The sequence below is a fragment of the Hesperophylax consimilis genome, chromosome 22, assembly GCF_061612785.1.
Source record: "Hesperophylax consimilis isolate HC1 chromosome 22, BYU_Hcon_1.0, whole genome shotgun sequence".
Classification (NCBI taxonomy): Eukaryota; Metazoa; Arthropoda; class Insecta; order Trichoptera; family Limnephilidae; genus Hesperophylax; species Hesperophylax consimilis.
This window is the reverse complement of record NC_142857.1, coordinates 30,202,687-30,224,323: the sequence shown is the minus strand read 5'-3', so window position 1 is coordinate 30,224,323 and position 21,637 is coordinate 30,202,687. Positions and strand designations below refer to the sequence as shown.

General features: G+C 32.7%; 1 protein-coding gene and 1 non-coding gene across 2 annotated transcripts in view; one reads left to right on the top strand and one right to left on the bottom strand.

Moving 5' to 3' along the window:
• LOC149413438 (uncharacterized) overlaps nt 1–21,637 on the top strand; it is a 546,764-nt gene that overhangs the window by 223,972 nt on the left and 301,155 nt on the right. The window lies entirely within an intron of this gene.
• TRNAG-GCC (transfer RNA glycine (anticodon GCC)) lies at nt 15,012–15,082 on the bottom strand. Its single transcript has one exon. It is a non-coding gene; the product is annotated as a tRNA-Gly (tRNA).

The window sequence follows — 21,637 nt, the reverse complement described above, 5'->3', positions numbered from 1 at the left end:
CCGCAATAATAAATACCTTCCTACAGCCCCTACTGCAACCCGCCTCACAACGCTGCCGAGCCGGGTGGATACATATTTCCCCTGCCTTTACTCTGTACAGACAGGGGCGCACTTATGAAGTGAAACATATATTAAAGAATATTTAAAAGCAATTGCTCTTCCATTAACGAAACTTTTTAATCTATCCTTTTTTTATCTTTATCCAGTGGAATTTTTCCCGATAAGTGGAAAATTAGTTATCTGAGTCCGATTTTCAAAAAGTTTGATAAAATTGATGTTTGTAATTTCAGACTTTTATGCATTCAATTTACCATACCGAAACTCTTTGAATGCCTGATACTTGACAAACTTTTTACACAAATAAAACCTGTAATATCACCTTACCAGTTTGGATTTATGCCAGGTAGAAGTACTCTTTCCAAATTAATTATTTATGAAAATTTTATATCCAAAGCTTTTAAAGAAAAAAACAATATCAAATATTGATTTTAGTTAAGCCTTTGATACAGTTTCTCATAAAATTCTCATTTGGAAATTAGGAAAGCTTGGTATACGTGGCAATGTATTAAGCCTGGTTTGAAAGCTATCTTACTGGAAGCCAACAAATTGTTTTAATAAAATCATCCCTGTCGGAAAAAATAAATGCAATAAGTGGAGTTCCACAGGGTTCACACCTTGGCTCAATCTTATTTATCTTGTCTTACAAAATATATAAATGATCTTACAAAAATATTTCATGATGTATCTATCTTACTTTTTGCTGATGACCTCACCATTTATAGAACTATTCAAAATATTGACCATTGCAACATTCTTCAAGGCAATATCAAAAAAATATTAATTTGGCATAATATAAAATAGACTACTTAAATTTCTCAAAATGTCAAATAGTTAGATTTTCTCGAATAAAAAATCCAGTGATGTTTGATAACAACACTGATAACAATGCTCTTGAGACATTAACACAAATCAAAGACTTAGGCATCACTTTTCAATCAAATCTTTCATTTTTTAACCACATAATAGAAATCTATAATAAGGGCTTAAAAATGTTGTGATTTACAACTAGGCTAACCAGAAATTTTAACAATATAAAGTGTATTAAATTGTTATATTTTTCTTATGTAAGAAGTCAACTTGAGTACAATTCTCCTGTCTGGAACCGACATTATAATATACATGTGTACAAGCTGTTGAAAGAATACAAAACAAATTTAACGTTTTATAAATTTTGAAATGGGTATTCTAGCAATAATGTTGAACTACAACACTCTGTTAAATTACATGAACATGCTCGAATTTTCAGACAGAAGAATGTTCACTGACTTGGTATTTCTAAATAAAATTGTAAATGATTTAGTTGATATTCCGTATTGTTAGTATTGATAAGCTTTTGGATTATACAACGCAATACTAGAAGTCAGGATTTATAGCAGAAAACATTGATGTATTATACTAGATTAGCCCTTTCTAGTTAAATTCATTTAAATAATAACGCCACGTAGCGTACGTCACAAATATGGAGATGAACTTAATAACCCATCTCTGTTTAAACTCCTTGTACAAGCGTTCAAACTCGTAAGCGAAACCACGGAGAATTTGTTGTCAGAGGTGTTGTAATATGGACATAATTCAAATTTAAATATTTGGAACTCGGTTATTTTTGTGATTGAAAAAATGAACTTGCCCAGCATAGCTGAGAAGCAAAATAGACCAACAAAAGGTAAAACGCAATACACAGTGCCCATTTCGCATGGCGTCATAATGCGTGGGCCTTTCCATAAATGTGCATGTGAACCAAACCAAAATTGCGTTGGGGTTATTTTTAAATGAATATGCCGTGTCTAGTCTAATTTAGTCTATGGCAGACAAGCAAAATTTTAGCTTGTCTGTTTGCTTTGCTCTGGTAATGGGGGCTTTAAGCTGAGACTGTAAAACTAAAAACTAAAAGAAATGTTAACTTTTAATTGAATCTTTTAAAGAAACTAAAGACAAAGTATCCACATGTAAGTTACCAGCTTTAGTAAACTACGAACCATTTAATTCTCCATTGAAAACGGTTGTTTTTTAATGTTTCTAACTACTTGTTTAGGTTAGAGACGATTACAATTTTTGCTTCCATAAAATATCCATGAATATTTTGATAACGTCATTTTAAAGCAGATTTATAAATTTAATACCAACGCAGACAATGAAATATCACAAGATAGTCATGATTCTTGACAAATCAGTTCCAAATTTTAAAACTAAAATTATAATTCCGCACGCAATCAGAACCAATTTTAAAAATGATACTTAAAGTCAAAGAATCTGAATTCATTGAACCAGAGTTACGCAGGACGCATAGACAATCGACATTGGCATTTTTAATAATGATGTTGTTTTCTTCGGATTGAGTTCATGGTTATAGCCATTGACATATCTAAGGTTATAGCTAACATCGTCACATCTGTGCTCCATTTCTGTTTGAATTCCGAAGTAACTATTTTACCTTGTGATGTTATTTGAAAAATGTTTTGAAAACATTACCATACCATTCAACATTGTTCATAATTTTTGATAAGACGTTATTATTCGAAATTTTCACGACCATAATAAATATTATTGTTATTTATTTGGGGGTATTATGCCGTGTTGTGCTACCTCCTTCTTTATCAAACGTTTCGAACAGCGTTACAGTGTTCATCATCAAGACAGATGTGTAAACGTTGGCTAAAGAAGGAGGTAGCGCAACACGGCATAATACCCCCAAATAAATAAATCACTTAACTGAAAAATAGTATTCAAACTGGATGAAGCCGGAAAGATATTACTAACGAACAATAGTGAGTTTATATATTTTGATGGCTGCATTACACTACAACAACATACAAAAATAGTATTCAAACTGGATGAAGCCGGAAAGATATTACTAACGAACAATAGTGAGTTTATATATTTTGATGGCTGCATTACACTACAACAACATACAAAAATAGTATTCAAACTGGATGAAGCCGGAAAGATATTACTAACGAACAATAGTGAGTTTATATATTTTGATGGCTGCATTACACTACAACAACATACAAAAATAGTATTCAAACTGGATGAAGCCGGAAAGATATTACTAACGAACAATAGTGAGTTTATATATTTTGATGGCTGCATTACACTACAACAACATACAAAAATAGTATTCAAACTGGATGAAGCCGGAAAGATATTACTAACGAACAATAGTGAGTTTATATATTTTGATGGCTGCATTACACTACAACAACATACAAAAATAGTATTCAAACTGGATGAAGCCGGAAAGATATTACTAACGAACAATAGTGAGTTTATATATTTTGATGGCTGCATTACACTACAACAACATACAAAAATAGTATTCAAACTGGATGAAGCCGGAAAGATATTACTAACGAACAATAGTGAGTTTATATATTTTGATGGCTGCATTACACTACAACAACATACAAAAATAGTATTCAAACTGGATGAAGCCGGAAAGATATTACTAACGAACAATAGTGAGTTTATATATTTTGATGGCTGCATTACACTACAACAACATACAAAAATAGTATTCAAACTGGATGAAGCCGGAAAGATATTACTAACGAACAATAGTGAGTTTATATATTTTGATGGCTGCATTACACTACAACAACATACAAAAATAGTATTCAAACTGGATGAAGCCGGAAAGATATTACTAACGAACAATAGTGAGTTTATATATTTTGATGGCTGCATTACACTACAACAACATACAAAAATAGTATTCAAACTGGATGAAGCCGGAAAGATATTACTAAAAAAACATAGTGAATTTATATATTTTGATGGCTGCATTACACTACAACAACATACACAATTGTTTATTGAAGATACTTTATCTTTTATTGTTTATTATACTCGAATATCGGTATCTTTTACCTTTTTCATAATACAATATTTGATTGGAAAGCAAACACCTTCTTGGGAAACATTATTATAAATGAAATACGATAACTCAGATTCATTTGAACTGTTAATTAATACCTAGTTTGATCAATACAAATACAATCCAAACCTGGTCGGAGTTTAAAGTAAGCTCACTGTATTTTGCAAACGCGAGAAAGCTTAAATCGTAAAAAATATTATTTTTATCCTTGGAATGCCAGCGAATCTGTAACTGATTTACCAAAAGCTCACCGCACTTTCCTCGATTACACATATGGTATTTTGAACCAGAATACAAATATATATATATATATATATATATATATATATATATATATCGCTTGCAAGGAAATAATGTATCTCAATATTATTCTGTGACATGAATTATGGTGTATGGTATATTTATACCGTTGATATTCAATAAATAAATTATTATAGCTTGTCGTTTTGTCACTTGCAAACATAGATTTTTTATCTGTGATTTCTCAGATTCACGCGCTTTTGCGGGTCGTAAATTCCGTTTCAATGTCATAATTTTCCACTTTAAAAGTCACAGGCCTGTGTTTATTTAAAGGAATGCCACAAATCACTTATTTGTATTGAGAAGAACGCTCTTCTTTCGTGGCCGATGGGTAAGGCTCTCGACTAGCAAGCCGGAGGTCGCGGGTCAAATGCAGGCGTGCGTAAGTAAATTTTATTTTATTAATTTTGATATTTCACTATTTACTAATTTATTATTTGTGGCACGTTACAGAGTGGAATATACTCACAGTTAGCCCTGGTGTAAGACCAACATTCAGAATTGAAACGTTACTTAAAATGGCTTTGGCCGTGGTTGGTACCAGATCTGAATAGCCAAGTTCCTTTCTTATCCAAGCCACCTTCCTCTTACCCATCTGCTTCCCCTGTTGTAGTGCTTAGGCATATATTAATTAAAACACCTTACATACTCACAACTTTTGAGAAATGTATTAGATTATTTTTGTTGATTTTTTTTTCTTATTTACGTAAGACGTCCATTTATGAAGAGATGGTCGAAATACTTTTCTCAATAGAGAAAACTTTGAGCTTACGTTCACTTTATGTTCAAAATCTTAACTTCTTAAAAATTCGTACTAATTATATAAATTATAAGTTTATTTAATGATTTAAAGGCTTCGTTGGACTAGATGTCATTAATGAACGTAATTCATATAGTCTTTTCATAAATTTTTCATTTAATTTTCAATGTTTCAATCTTGAATGGTGGGCTTACGCCTGGGCGATATTGAGAGTATCTCCCACTATGGAACATGCCGCAAATATACTATAAATTATTTTTAATTAATAAATTGTAAAATAACAAAAATTCATCAAATTAAGTTTTCTTGCGGGCGCCGGGATTTGAATCCACGACCTTCGGATTGCTAGTCGAAAGCCTTATCCCCCTGGCCCCATCGACCACACACATTATCTTTAGTATATATATATATGACAATGCACCACTCTGTCAAGTCAAAGTGGAATATTTTAATGAAGTTAAAGATCTCCCCGCGGTGCCTAACTACTGGTGATAGTGCTAGTGTTAGTGGTGGGTTATAGAATACTATAGAGTTATAGAGGGTAGCGGGTAGCGGGTAGCGGGTAGGGGGTAGCGGGTAGCGGGTAGCGGGTAGCGGGTAGCGGGTAGCGGCTAGCGAGCCCCGGAGAAACGAAAGTCAAACAATTAAGTCCAGATACTGGCGCAGTGGTCGACAAGATGAATGCAATCTGTCTGAGTGCAATTCAAAGGAATAAGGGGTGCATCTATCATACATTATTTAAATTTATTTTTGTATTTTACTACCTAAGTATAGTAGTGTTTTAACAGTCCTTCTCACTAAGGATTACTGTTCCAATGGGGACTGTATGTTGATGTGTTAGTGTTACATCATGATTTCTTCGTCTCCATGTTTGTAGACCTCGGTTAAATATTTGTAGATTTTCCTGTGTTCATTTTGTTAACTTTGGGTTGTGTTACTTCATAGTTTATTTTTACCACTAGAACCGGCTTCAAATGGCTACAAAATAATGTATAGTACGGTATATTATAATAGTAAATTCCACATCTTACTTCTGAATTCTAGCTTGTGGATACACTGATTCCTAGATTCCTACCCAACCCTCATACCCTTTACCTTCCCAGAGCTTTCTTTTTTCCTTAAAAAAAGACCCTCCATACAGCATCCCGAAATATGACATAGGCCCTGAGGGAAATTACTATCCTCATGGCCTCCTGTGTAGAGGTTAATGTTAAAAAAATAGATACCTCATAATTTCATTATATTTTTGATCAGTCAGAGTTAGTTCATTACCAACTGAAAACACGGAGAAAAAGAGCATCGCGTTATTTATTTATGCAAATCACAGTGAAGACGGTCCCCTTAAGCGCATTAAAGATTCTTCTAGAAAGACTCGTATCAGTAGTCAGTAGTACAAGCGCTCAACGTGATTGCTTTTCAAGCCTTGATCTTAGTCTGATCTTTGAAAAATCGACTATCCGAGTGCAGACTAAATGGGAAATGGCAATTCAAGCGGGGTTTAAATGGTGATTTGTGCAGCGAAAACGCTGCTTTGGTGTCGCCCAGTGAATTATTCCATCTAATCTCGAACCGGTGTCCTTCAGTTGCCTCCACGTGGCCGTGTCTAGTGTCCTTATTGGGTGCTTACTACTCGCTGGTTGCGATTCTAACGATATATTCAGTGGAGGGGTATTTCAATCTGTAGATTTCTTGTTGGTTGCTTTTCATGAATCTACTCTTGTTCAGATTCAGATGCCTTTTTATTTGGAGGGCATGAAGCAAGAATGTCCTCATTGAATTGTGGGTTTATTTTCAAATTAAGTGATTTTAAATAAGTAAAACTGACTTCAACGCCGCTTTTGTCAAGGCAGGCTTTTTAAAATAAAAATTTCAGAAGTAAATCATAAAATAAATTATGCGTTTTCTTTTCTGGTGGATAATTCATCTGCCTTAATACCATAATTACATCCACGTGCACGGTGTCCGGAAACTAGTGGTACAAGCGGGAAACCGGTTGATCTACAACATATTTTAAGTCGATTTTGTTACATAACTTTCGATCATTTAATTGAATCATTTGAAAATAAACCTATTTTTACGGGGTTACTATCAGATATTTGAAAAAGAAGGGAATTGTTTGCTAACGCGCTGGATTAAGTGACACACATTTGGTGAGAAAAATCAGAATTTGAACAAAAAGCTTTATGTCTTGCATGTATTTATATCGTCAGGTTACTATCAATAGTTGGTAACTGTAACATTTTATATTTGGTCGATATCACTGTCTATAAATGCTTCGAAATGTTGACCCAGCTCCTGAGTGATGTAGACTTAGCAGTTTCTCTCTTATACCACCAGTTTCAGGACACTTTATATAGTGAACATGATTTTAGTTCTTATCGACGCATTTATCAACTGGTTGTATTACACAGAGTCATTAACAACTTAATTGATAGTCCTGCCATCCTTGCCACTATTAAACTACATCTGCCGACTAGGAATACAAGACAAAATATAACATTCTTCTGTAATACATACACAACCAACTATCAGACACACTCACTGACCAATAGGATGCATGATCTGGGCAACAAGTATGGGGGTGCTATTGATTTATTTATTGACTCCATATATAGAATTAAGAATAATCTACACCAACACTTTGTTGAATCCTACAAATTAGAGTAGCGTTGGTAAATTAGTTTTAATGATTTGTCTTATAGGTATGTAGTGTTGTTGTAATTTCTTTTTTACTTTATGTTATTCTTACGTTTAATTGCTTCATATTTTTTTAATATTTCCTCATTATACTTGTAATCACAATTTTACAAGTGTGTATTTTGTACCTTCTTTAAAATGGATTATCTATAATATCTCCTGTATAATACATATTCTCCTATGTATACTGCATCATGTATCACTTCTATGTAAAAGCCTTTTTAGGCGTTTATATATTTATAAATAAATTAAATAAAAAAAAAAAAAATAGATTGGCTCTCGGTAATGTAGCCACACCACTTATTAGATTTTACAATCTTAATTTTACAATGCATTACATTTTATTTATTTATTTATCAACGGACAAATAGTCCATTAACAATATAATATATTTTATGATGATGAGCAATGACAATATACATATAATATAAAAAGTACAGTTGGGAGACAATACAAGACAATTACAATTAAAATGCATGAAGGAGGTTAATAAGGCTTTAAAAATGACACATTACGTATCGACAGTCGAAATTCATTCAAGTTTACACCAAAAAAATCAATGCTTTGACTTGACGGTGAGTTTACAAGTCTCGACATTCTAGACAAAGGAGAATGGTAACCATAATTAGTGGAATGCTTATTGAGGAATAGCAATTAATTATTTCGTAGTGTACGGGAAGGGACGTTGAACTGAATGAGCCGCAATAAAGCAGGTGTGTCAGTAATAATAATGTTGATAATTTTGAATATGAAAATCAGAGCAGAGTCCTTTCTACGTTTTTCCAAAGAAGAAATGTTTAAAGTTTGTTCAATTTCATCATAGGAGTACTCGCCTCTTTCAAGTCCAGATCTCAAAGTAATTCCTCGTAGGAAGCGATGCTGTACGGATTCGATGTGGTAAATGTGGAAAGCATAGAAAGGAGACCAAATAACACTAGCAGATTCAAGGTGAGGGCGAACCAATGAGCAGTATAGAGTTTTAAGTGTACTGATATGTTTAAAGTCAGAGGTTATTCTACGAATGAAGCCGAGTAGTTTAAGTGATTTGTTTACGATGTTATTAATGTGATCACGGAAAGAAAGTTTGCAGTCTAGAGTGACCCCAAGGTCCTTGATAGATGTGACAGTAGATAGACAAACACTATTAAGTTTATAATCAAGCTGGACAGGATTTTTGGTTCTATAAAAGGACAAAATTTTGCATTTATCAACTTATGATTGTTTTGCGAACTCACTGGCAGCGTCTAATTACGATTGAATTATAAATAAAAGTATATCAACTAACCAATTAATTAATCAATTATGTTTTAATGGCTACTTGGTTTTCACCTTGTAATAAATTACCTATAGCTTTAGTTAATTTATTACCTATTCTTATGACCCTCGAAATTTAACTAAATTAATAGCTTCTGATGTATTCACCAAAAAGGATGAAAATTATCTAGTTCTATATAACGACTATTAGTTGAAGACTCAAATAATAAGTTAGGGGATGTGGTTATGCAGAAAGCGTGAAATCCATATTTTGTCAAAAACTAGTTTAACATGTTTTCCTACAGATCAATACGAATTGTAATCACCCTAGCTACAAATTCTATAGATTTTTGGCAATTCGTCATTTATCTTACTTAAATTGACGTTAAAAACAGCTATGTTTTTATCATGGGTAAAATGATTAAAAATAATTGGTATAATTTTGGATGTTTTAAATATTTTCTTTCTTTTAATATTTTTATTTCTATCTCCTTTAAATAATATTTTTATCAATGAGTTTAACCTTTATGTTTTGGTTTTACCATAACATGTCCTTTTCCCTTATGTTTCAATATTTTGTTCCACAAAATATTATTTTGTTATTCTTACATAAATTATTTACTTAATACGGGCACGAGCCCAGTATGGTAGTTGAGAAAATTACCAAAATTGTAATCATTAAATAACATTTCAAGTTATAAAACCACGCTCGGACAAAGAAACTAAATTTATTTCGCAACGAAATTCCACAACATCCTTTCTCCAGAAACAAAACGAATAGTTGTAAGACAAGGTTTCATAGCACAAATGATAACAAATTATTATTAGCAATAATTAGTCTCCTGAAATATCAATACAGATTGAAAATATCTCCCGAATAAAAATAAATGCCGCCAACGGGAATTGAAATTGTGCCTTCTGATGTCCGGTCAGGTGCTCTGAAACCACTGAGCTATGTCGGCTTATTTCCAACCCGCCAAATAATTCATTATGTACTAGTACCTCAATCAACAATTAATGCTTATTATATTTTTAAGACAAGGTTTTAAGCAAGAATTATTGCTTTAAATTATTTGTTATCCTTTATAATATAAACATGAGTTTATCATTAAAAAACATAATTCTTAGACTATAACTTGTTCCTGATTTTATCGTTCATACTCATTTTATTATGTTACGTACACACTAACGGTCTTACTAAAAACGCCCTGAAAATTTTATTCAATTGATAATCGACCATTCAGTGTATGTGAAAAGCTACTATTTGAGACGTAAAATAGAAACTGACATAAAATAGTTCATGGAAAGATACATAAGATGTAAATATTGCTTAACAAGTCAAAGGGGGTAGTTTATCTGTTGTGTAAACATAAAATAATAATAATTAAATGTTCTATATTTTTCTTAATTCGGATAAACACATATTTGGTATTTTTGAAATTAGATAAAATTACCTTTTTAAATTATAAATTAATTCTAACATTTCGGAAAAACCAAAATGTAAGTAACCGAATTCTCCCAGTAACCCGACGATTTATTCTAATTATAAACAAATTTGTATATATAACACACATTATTTTTATATACTGGACATCTACGCCAGTGACATTGACTGTAACATTGCTGGGGAAGGATTTGCAACGAAACATAACTTCACGGAAGTCGTCCAGACAACTGACTGATTGGGCCAGTTGTTTGCGTATTTATTGGGTTAAAATTCAGCAGTTTCTATACGTGTTAATGTAGAGCAATTATTCTTAAATCTAAACAGAAATATTATAATGCTTCATTATTAATTACTAAAGTCCCACAGTTTTTTCGTGCGAGTAATTCATCTTTGAACTGGCGATATGACACGTGCACGGTGATTTAAAATCTTTTCAAGATGACTATACGTGCGAGATAAGCCTCAAAGGATTCGGCATCGTAAAATGTGTTTAGCAGATAAATATTTATTTCCTTAATTATTTAGGTAAATCCATCTGCTGTCCGGTACATACATAAACAAGTTAAATGAAATAAAACCAAATTTTCCCAATGAGTACCTACTTACCTACTATCTACTACCCGGCTTAATCCGAGATATCACAAAATATTTAAATAGATATTTTAAAAACATCTATCTCCCTTTTCAACAATTGAAATACCTATATGGAATTAATAATACCGTTCCTTCCACTTCTTCTTTCAGATAGGTCCCATTTGACGAGCCATTGGCCTCCAATCACGGCTTTCAATGTGAAATGAAAAAGCACAGTCTTTATATAAAAATATCTTCAAGCAAAAATTGCGCAATATATATAAGCCTCTATGTTTAAATTGTGAATTCTGAAACTATTTTCACACAAAAAAACATTCAAAATTAATATAAGCACGAATTGTCTAGTCGTAATAATAATACTCGTGATATAATTGTCCTTGTTTTATGATGAATGATGACTGAATAAACAGTGAAGATAAACCGCCTAGCAACAGTAGTTAGTATCTAATACACCCGGCCCTGCGAGGTGACGTTTATATATTGTGGCATTTTGCTCTAAATAATGCGAACAAATTTGTTGAAAGGAGTTAGTCTCGAGATTAATGGAAGAAAGAGCCTGCGTATGGAGGGCTGGGGACTGGGGATGCCACATTACTGGGATATTGTTAGGGCTGTCGCGAGGCGTAAACCTACCCTGTGCGGAAATAAACGCCGCAAATAAAATTCACATAAATAAAAAAATGATCATTTAACTATTGGTCAAACATGAAGAGCACACATAATTACACGAAATAAAACATAACAGCTATTAAACGAACTTCCCAAAACTCTTAATTTTTTTCTGCAAAGCATTTAACTTGCAACAAAAATATTTTATTTTATTAATGTACCTGCACAACGAACAGGGGTTAACATACAAAATTCCAAGGAAATAATGATAAAGATGAAGTTCCAACCGTCCAATAACGGAGTCCAACAATACGTAAAACCTAAAACAATAACAGTCTTACTTAATACACGTGGTGAATATTTTATACAATAGGTAAACAACCTCGTGTGTAAAAACTTTACTAATAGAAAATAACATTTAACAGACATAAAATAATTCATGAAAACATATATACATTGTTTATATAGCCAAAGAGGGATGTTTATATGTTGTAAAAAATAAAATTTACATGGAATTTCAGAATATTTTCAAGGTATTTTAAAGGTATTTTATTTTTTTTCAAGGTATTTTATTTTTTGCTTTTGAATGTCGTGAAAACAATTGACATTTTTAGAAACTACAGAAAATTATATTTTAAAGTTTTAGATTCAGTATTAGTATATTTGAAACACACTTTAATATTCACAAATTAATTATACTCCAAAAATAGAAAAAAAGGAGAAAATACGAAATTTTGAAAACACATTCCTTTTATTAAGGGAATCTGCAAGAAAACTATTTCATAGCTATTTATCTCGTTTCCAGAAAAAAAATTATAATAATAATTCCCGGGGAAAAAAATGTATTTTGGATTCATTTTTTATACAAACACAATATAAACGTTGATTTTTTGCATTGATATTGACCTACAAATGCTTAAGGCATTTATGTTAATAAAAACGTCTCTTTCATGGAATCCATATTAAATTCACGCAGGAACAGATAACTAAGAAAATAACCTAACCTCACGCGTCAGTCTGTCAAATTGCTACATTGCCAGCTCTTTTGCTGCCCGTGTGCGCCAAACACATTACCCAATACGATGCTGCGCCCCTGATTACTTTAATACCGTGTTTCTGTAATTGTGGTTTTGGTATAACGCGTGACTGTATTACGACTGGATACAATCCAAACACCGTTCACATTTCTCTATTCTCTGTAAGAAGCGTGAAGCCATACAAATAAACAAAGTAAACCCATATTGTGCGCGACACAATAAATAACGAGGATGGGTTCAATGAATAAGAAAATAACAAATGGATTTTAGAAACATTTTATGTTGGGCTATTCAGTGATATTTCGTCCCACATACTTACTCACTACGCACTTAGATTTACCTGTAGGTATACATATTATTTTTCTCGCAGTATATATGAGAGTGGGTAGATATGTATTCGCAAAGACTTATAAATAGAAAACCTCAGTATTAAATATTAGTACGTCTGTATAATAATATAATACAATAGTAAGTGTTTTATATATTTTAACAAATTGCTAAGATACCCTCACTGGGATCTCCCGTGCTGACGATTTAATTTACATATGATTAAAATTTAGCAGTATGGATAATGTAATGAAATTATGAATATATTATTTAGTGTTTTTATCTGAAATAACTGTAAATATTTATATTTGTTTGTGTTTTTTTGTTCAGTTGAGTGGTTTCAGTCTGTATTTGATGTCAGTATATTATCTATTTCTGATCTTTCCATGTTTTGTATGCAGATTTTTATTTGAGATCTAAATATTATTGTGAGTTTTGAATGAGAGTGGGATTTTGTTGTAGACTTTAGTACCATAATGTAGGAAGCTTTTTTGCCCAAATTTTATATGTTGTTTCTTGTTGGATATGGTTTTTTCTTTGGATCTGTTTGTTTGTGTCTAATATGTGTGTGAGTTGTTATTTCTTGTGTTTTGTATTTATGAATTTAAAGTAGTATTGTTTAAGAGTAGAGTCTTTAAGTGACTTGTTAAGTTTGTAGAAGATTTCGTAATAGTAGACATCGCGTCTAAAAAATAGTGTTTCCAATTTTCTATTATAAATTATAATTGAAATTTCCCTGGAAATCACAAGATTTGTAAGTAGTACTTAAGTTATTAAAATACTTCCCTTAGGTACATAATTTTTTGCCATATATTATAAAATTTTATTTTAATTTTAATTTAAAATAAGGGAATGTGCAATTTGTCGAAAGAAACGTCAAAAATTTCGACGACAATTTTTAAACACACTTTCGTCAAGCAGATACGTAGAAGAGTCAAATTATTAGTAATCCGGTAAAAACGGAATTGCAGACCGTTTCCTGATACTTTTTTTGTAAATTCATGAAATATCAGAATACATGTTAATGCACGTGCATTTGTTTTTATAATATACAAAATGCGAAAATATTAGAATTTTCAAGAACCGTCACGGTGATAATATTTTTTTAATAACTTCCATTTTATGTCCGGGTTAAATCTTCCCCACAGGAAAAACTAAACCCTTCCACACACTTTTCCACAAATGATCATCTAGTCAATCAACATTATGCAAGTTCATTATATAAGCAAAATAAATACTAAACAATACAAGAACAACACGTCAACTCACCAGAGATCAAATGGGAAAATAATTCACCGACTCCAGATATTTTCATATCAGAGGGTTCGGCTCGGTAGAACTTCTAACAGGGCCTATAAATCCTACTGATCCATCAACATAAATATTTAAAAAATCTTTCGTTATTCTACATGTATTCAAAATGACCGACTTTTGCATCTTTATATATCAATTTTTTGATAGATCTAATACGCCTAAATTTTTAATGAGAGAGTTAGGTATAATGCCAGTAGCCGAAATAACGAATAGTAATATTTTTATAGTCTGAGAATGCCAAATTTTTTTTATTTCATTTCCTAAATCTGTGTATTTTCTTATTTTTTCATTAGCAGATTTTTGAATATTACAGGAATTTGGAATAGCGACATAAATGATATAAGTTATTTTTTAAATTTTGTCATGTAAAACTATATCGGGTCTATTATGACTAATCGTTCGGTCTGTATTATGATTATTAGTGTTTACTTCAACTTACTATTTTTCTATGTACGTAGTATTTTACTAAAAGTTAACAGGAAACCTGTTAAATTATTTTTTAAGGACTTCCATCCCGTTTTTAACATTCTTATTAAATTAGCAATACTGGTTTTTCTCCGTGTAAATTTAAGTCTCATTAAAAATATATATGAAATCCCGAGCGAGCCGCGGTTGTAAAACCAGTTAATAGAAAAGTTATTCGTTATTAGTGTAGAGTCGCGGGAATAAACATTGAAAATAAAATAAAAGACCCAATTTATTTTATAAAAAAGCAAAAATAAAAATAATAAAAAAGATTGCATCGGCCGGGAATCGAACCCGGGCCGCCCGCGTGGCAGGCGAGCATTCTACCACTGAACCACCGATGCTTGTAGACTGCTGCTAAATAATACATTCAGTTTACTTTGGAAGTGACTGCGTCACGATAAGTGAAAGTACTACTAATCTTCGCGGTAAGTTGACTTCAAATAACAAGAATTTCTTAGGTAACTACGACAGAGCTATACAATTAGAGGCGCTATTGCGTACTAATATCTCCGGATTTGGTAGTTTTAGTTAAAGCGTTGTGGGTCGTCATGTAAAAATGTGGCACCTATTTTTTCACTTCATGTCTCATCTAAATATAATACATCAATGGTACTCGTAACACTTAACTGTTTTTGAAAGTAATTGTTTTTTTGTAGTATCGCGGCTTACAATTTTCATCTCAGCATTATCAATGCACTGTCATTACAATATTTTTGGAAAGCGAAACAGCTGTCAAGCGTAAAAATGACTATAAACTAATAACTGCAAATATCCTATTTTTTCAAATTGATATTTTTTATTTGAACTTAATTCGTTTCTGAGTCTATATGACCTTTAAACTGATAAGTAAATGATATAATTAATTTGATATCGTCAAACAACGCCAGCAGTCTAGTGCCACAAGCGGACTGTTTTTTTATGTCTGCTGTGTTTTATCAGGTGCCATCTGTTGGTCATTAAACATATAATTTGTTTGTTGAAAAAATCATTATGTGGATAAATTGCATTTGCACCTCGATTTGTAACGAAAGATACAGTTTAGTGACCACGGTATCTAGCACGGTAGATCGATAAAACCTTATATCAATAAGACCTATTACAAAATCTGTCATCAATAGTCAGTCATGGATATTTTCGAGTACAGTCAGAATATGATTTTGACAGTCGGTAGACAAAAGCCGCTGCTTTTAGCGCGGCCTCTGATGTGTCAGATAAGCTGTCAATATGCAAATTTTTTTAGTTAATATTCTTTTTATCGTTTGCGTAGCTGTCTGACGTTTAGAAATATCAATTTATAGACAGATACGCCAGTGTTGCCATCAATCATAACGATTTCCTTTTATATTTCGTGTCGATATCGGTTCGGTTATCGAGGGCGCAATGTTGCTCGGGATATTGATTTAAAATCGTCGGATCGATTCCATCTTGTTGAGTTATCAATTTGATCGTGCTAGACTTCCAGATCTGAATAGAGCGAACAGCCAGATTCTTCCCAACCATCTTCTTTTCCATCTCCTTCAGCGACAACTTGCCTAAATTAGAATGCTGTAGTCCCAATGGCTTCGTGTATTTTGGAAGCTTGCGCGATACTCACAAAAAATGTATATACGAGTATCAAACGTTCCCCTTTCGTAGTTACCCTCTCTCATAAATTATATTTTTTCGCAGTCTGCACTCATGTAACTTATAAAACACTTCAACTACTGTTTTTATAAACTTCTGTCTTAGCCGTCAAAACTTTCTCCAGTTGGCATGGCACAGCTAAAGCACTTTGAAATAAATCTTTTCCGTGAAAAAACGTTTCAGCGATTGTGTTTAGTTGAGTTCTTTCGAGTAAATCATTTTGCATAATACAACAAGCATTTGCTCGGACATTCGGGGATTTATAACGCTACTTCAGGAAGTTTCACAACAAGCAGAGCACGTCCCTTTTGGTGGCGTGCTTTGATTCAATTTTTTCAGGAAGTTTATGACAGTAAAACATAGAATACTTTGGTTACAACACTGATAAAACATATTATTATTTTGTTTACCTTAACTCTACACAGGAGGTCCTGAGGAAAATAATTTCCCTCAGGTCCTACATCATCTTTGGGGAAGCTGTGTGGAAGGTCTATTTGCTGGAATACTGTGAAGAGCGTGTTGTAGGAGGGAAGAAACACAAAGACCAAGAACGAGTCGTGGAAACGATTGCAAGTTGAGATCAATATATGTTTCCTTGTAATGTATTATTTGGGTTAAGGAGATTAAGTAATTACCGGGTAAAAAATGTGTATACCTACGTGTGAGTGTGTTTGTAGATGTATATAACATTACATTTTAATAAATTATAGGAATTTCATAATTTTTGATAAATGTCAAACTTTTATGCGACAAAAATTTTATAACGTACAAAGCATTACATTTTTTTTCGGAATCGCAACAGGATTATGGAATACATAATTTGGGAATATTGAGAGGCTGAAGGGAGTTTCCTGTTTATTCAGATCTGGTTTCCTAACAAGGCTAAAGCCATTTCAAGCGAGGTTTAGAATGTAATGATTAATTTATTTTAGATAATTACCTTCATGACATATTAGGCCACTTAAGGCTGTCGATTCCGAACGTTGAATAATTTTAAATGTTTCAGTTCACGAAAATGATCATCATGTTTTTAATAGAACTGATAATATTTTTTTACTCCGCCGTTTTTGGAAGTGTTATTTCAAGAGAACTTTAATACTTACTCATGCATATCTAAAAACTTTACTTATTCTCGTAGTAAATAGTTTTTGTTAAACATTTTGACAACCGAAATTCATTCGTTTGATTACTGCTCGTTGACAAATGTTGCCGATCCTTCATTATTAATTTAGGTATATTAATTAACTTTAAATGTATATATTAAGAACATCGGCAAACTGTCTATTTTGAGACAAAGCAGTGCCAGTTTAACTAAATTAAAATGATATTTATATGTTAACAGATGGAGTGTACAGTAAACTGTCCAAATTGCTATGAACGGGTCCAAATTAGAAGGATGCACTATTTGTGAGAGAGTTACAACTAGGGGTAGGCAGAGAGGACGGACCGCCAAACAACTCGGTATTGGCACACACTCCTTGCCTCATTCACATTCATACATCGTCTCATACATACTCTTCTATTATTCTGACTCTTGACATGGCCCGACTCAAGTATCTGATTCACTTGGTCGTGCCATGTTTTCCTCTTCTACCATTCACATTTGCATCGTATATTCTCCTCACACTCCTTTCTTAGCTCATTTGCACTACATGCCCAAACCATCTAAGTGTCCATTTCTTGATCTTACATATCAGCCTTGCAATCTTTGCGGATCTCCATATTTCTCACACGATCATACATGGTTTTACCACACAAACGCCTCAGGAGTCTCATTTCTACAGCATTCAGTCTACTTTCATCCTTTCTCTTCCAATTCCACGCCTCACTTGCATATATCAGGGTAGGTACCAGCACTACATTGTGGACTGTTAGCTTCGGAAGGCAGATTCAGAATATCTATTTATGGTTGCAATTGAATATATCTGTCACTTTTAATACATTTTCAGTATTCCTCTAGTTGAGTGAAACTTCCCCTTTCATTACATTTATTTGAATTTCACTTTTATATTCGGGAAGCAATGAATAAAGGTAAATCTTGGAAGCGGAAATTAACCCACTTTCGGACATCCGATCGAGCCGAAACGCGACAGATAGGCTTTTTGTTGATTACAATGCATTCTATCAACTGGATCAATGGTATCAATGGTGGCAATCACTCACACACACACACGGATATATACATAATGGTACATGTACATTTTTTTTCTATAGTATATTTACATGTATTATCCTCTATTTAAGAAAAACTTTTTTAGCACACTGAATTCGCCCACATAACACATACAACCACACACAGACACACATGCACACGTACACACACACAAACACTCACACACACCTCTCTCCTTCCCCAGCACACTAATTTAACTTAACTTAAAAATGTAACTTAACCGTAAAATGTACAATATACCTCATATGCATATATGTCAGCGACATGTCATTGGTACCAATTATTGTACTAACTTTTATAATTTTGTAACTATTGTCATGTATGTAATTATGTACTGTTTGTTTCTGCAATAAACAAAAATAAAATAAAATAAAATTATAGAAAAAATATGTTCTACTGGTTTATTTTTTTCCTTTTGTAACTAATATTGTATTACAATGAGCTTCGCATTACCCAGATTTAAATACTGTGTTCCACGGAATGAACCTGACACCTCTCAAATGTTATCTGATCATTTGCATTATGACTCGCAAAAGTAAATTACAAATTAAATTAAATTAATCTAAATTACTCTCAAATTAAGTTAAGTAATTACACTAGAAAATTTTTTCATAGTTTTTTTTGATAATTAGAATAGTGGCTTTGTTTAAAAATCTTTTTTGGGATTTTTTTCTAAGTTTGTCATGAATAATTAATTATCGGTCAAGTTTCGCGGTATGAGCTTGGAACACGATGTAAATGTACGAATTCATTCCAACACATTTTTACAGGCTGAATACTCAAAGCTAAGTGAGGTGTTACGAAGGCTGTCGCACAATACTAAACATTGCTTAAAAATTTTACCTTTATCATTTTTTACAAAAGACAGCTATTTTAAAAGCACAGTACCACAAAAAAGTTAAATTTTTGCCTCCTATTGAGATCTTTTTGAATCGTAAAACCGAGATAAACGAGCGGAGGTATTTAATGATATAATTAGTTATATGTATGAATGGATGTTCAGACACTATTACGGCATCATTTGCTTCCGTTTGAACGAACCCCTTGCTTAGTTATTCGAGCTTAAAGCTCCCACAGTCTGCAGTCCGCAGTCCGCCCACGGACTATGAAGCTTTCAAGCTCATATGCGTGATTCGTTGTATTCTGCTTTTCATTTAAGACTTTAATGACAGAAATGTATGCAGAAATTATTACTATGACTCGTATTTAGTCAGACTGCTTTCATGTCGTTAGAGCAACATGTTTTAAATGTAAACACCGCACAGAAGACCCTCCTGTTTGGAGGCTAATTTATGAATCTTTTAAAATTATTGGTAGTTCCGGTGAAAAATGAGATTTCAGGCCTTATGAGTTAATTAAACTTAAATTAGATAAACCTTTATTACATTACGAATATATTATTATGATTTTGTAATACGTGTTGTGTGGAACATGAAAATTCGAATAACTGTGCATTTCGTCATGATATATCAAAGCAAATGCCAGGCGATTTGCAGAAAATCTGTTAATTTGTTAGTTAGGCTTGCAATTCCATTTTAACCGTAATTACTTATAATTTGAAGAGATTCTTAATAAATGAGTAATAGTCATTTTGACAAACGATGAAAATTGTAGTAGTATAGTACTTGTAAATTGTGACCAGTGTTAAAACTTTTGTCTGAAGTATTTGGTTCTTCTGGTAGTTGGTCCGAATTGCACACCGATTTTCGACCCGTTTCAGATTTTGACATAATTGTAATCACTTGGTAAGCGTAAAAAGACGACGTTATACCTGCCAGATTAAGAAATCTTAGTTCCATGCTGTCAGCAGTCTTACAAAAAAATCATGTTTAAGTTTTTGAAAATCTTTGCTAGGTCATATTGGGTGCTGGAGGTTAGATGATTAAGGTCCTTAAAAGCAATACGTAGCCAACCAATTTCAAGGGGTGTTTTGAAAGCTTAATCAACTTGATCTTTCCACAAAACGTCAATGTCAGATCGCTGCAGCCGTTTATTAAACCGCACAAAGCCAGGGCTGGCTCTGAGTCAAACGACACTCGGCGCGAGTAAAATTTAGGCGCCCTTCTAGGTGATCTCTGAAATCAATAATACTCAGATGATTTTTAACTTGAATAGCGCCCCTTCTAAGAAAAAACAATTCCAAGGGCTATGTGTCAGAACTATTATGTGTTGGGTATAATCAGGGCTTTGGCAGTTCGGCACCCAGAGCGGATTGCTCCAATTGCGCCTGAATAGGGCCGGCCCTGGAGCCAGGCTTCAAAAGCTCGACACATCCGTCACGTGACAAAATTCACTGTCTTATAATCTTTCAGGTTTCAGTTAACGCCACTTGACGGGAGAACATTGTACATTTACAAACACCCCACGCGTCTTCTGATTTATAATTCAGCTTTTAATAGCGAAATAGAACACTCAGCGTTGGCCGTGGCCTTACAAAAACAACCCTCTTACAATTTTATGAATTGCTTCCAAACCAGAAACTTATTTTTGTAGTCACCAATGCATTAATGGTGTTGATATAAATCTATTTATTAAAAGCACCTATCTATGTAGAATGATACACGGGAAAAATGAGTATTAGTAATTGAATCATCAATTATTGAATCTCTTCAAATTATTGGAAAACCGGTTAAAAATGGGATTGCAGGCCTTTAACGAATAAATTAACAGGTTTCCTGGTAAATTTCGATTACATTAGTGTTCGAACAAGATTACCAATAGTTCGATATGTAAAAAAAATAAACCAGTTTTAATTTAAAAAAAAAATAGTTACATCACATCGATTATCTATAAGTAAAAGTATGTATAAAATACATACAATTATTGATGAACTAGCTTATGTGTACCCGGCGTTGCATAGGGACTTATAAATGGTTATCTCATAAGGATTAGCTAGCGTTAGCGTAAACGCCCGAAAAAATATTTTTTACAACTTGATTACAAAAAATCTTTTTTTTTTCTACTTTTCATAAATATTATATGCATGTAGTATATACATAAACCTTAGTAAGAAAATTGTATAATTATTATAAAAATTATTTATAATTTTCATTAATAAACACGCCAATCAGTATTTCGAAACTTTGTATGGGGAGTAATT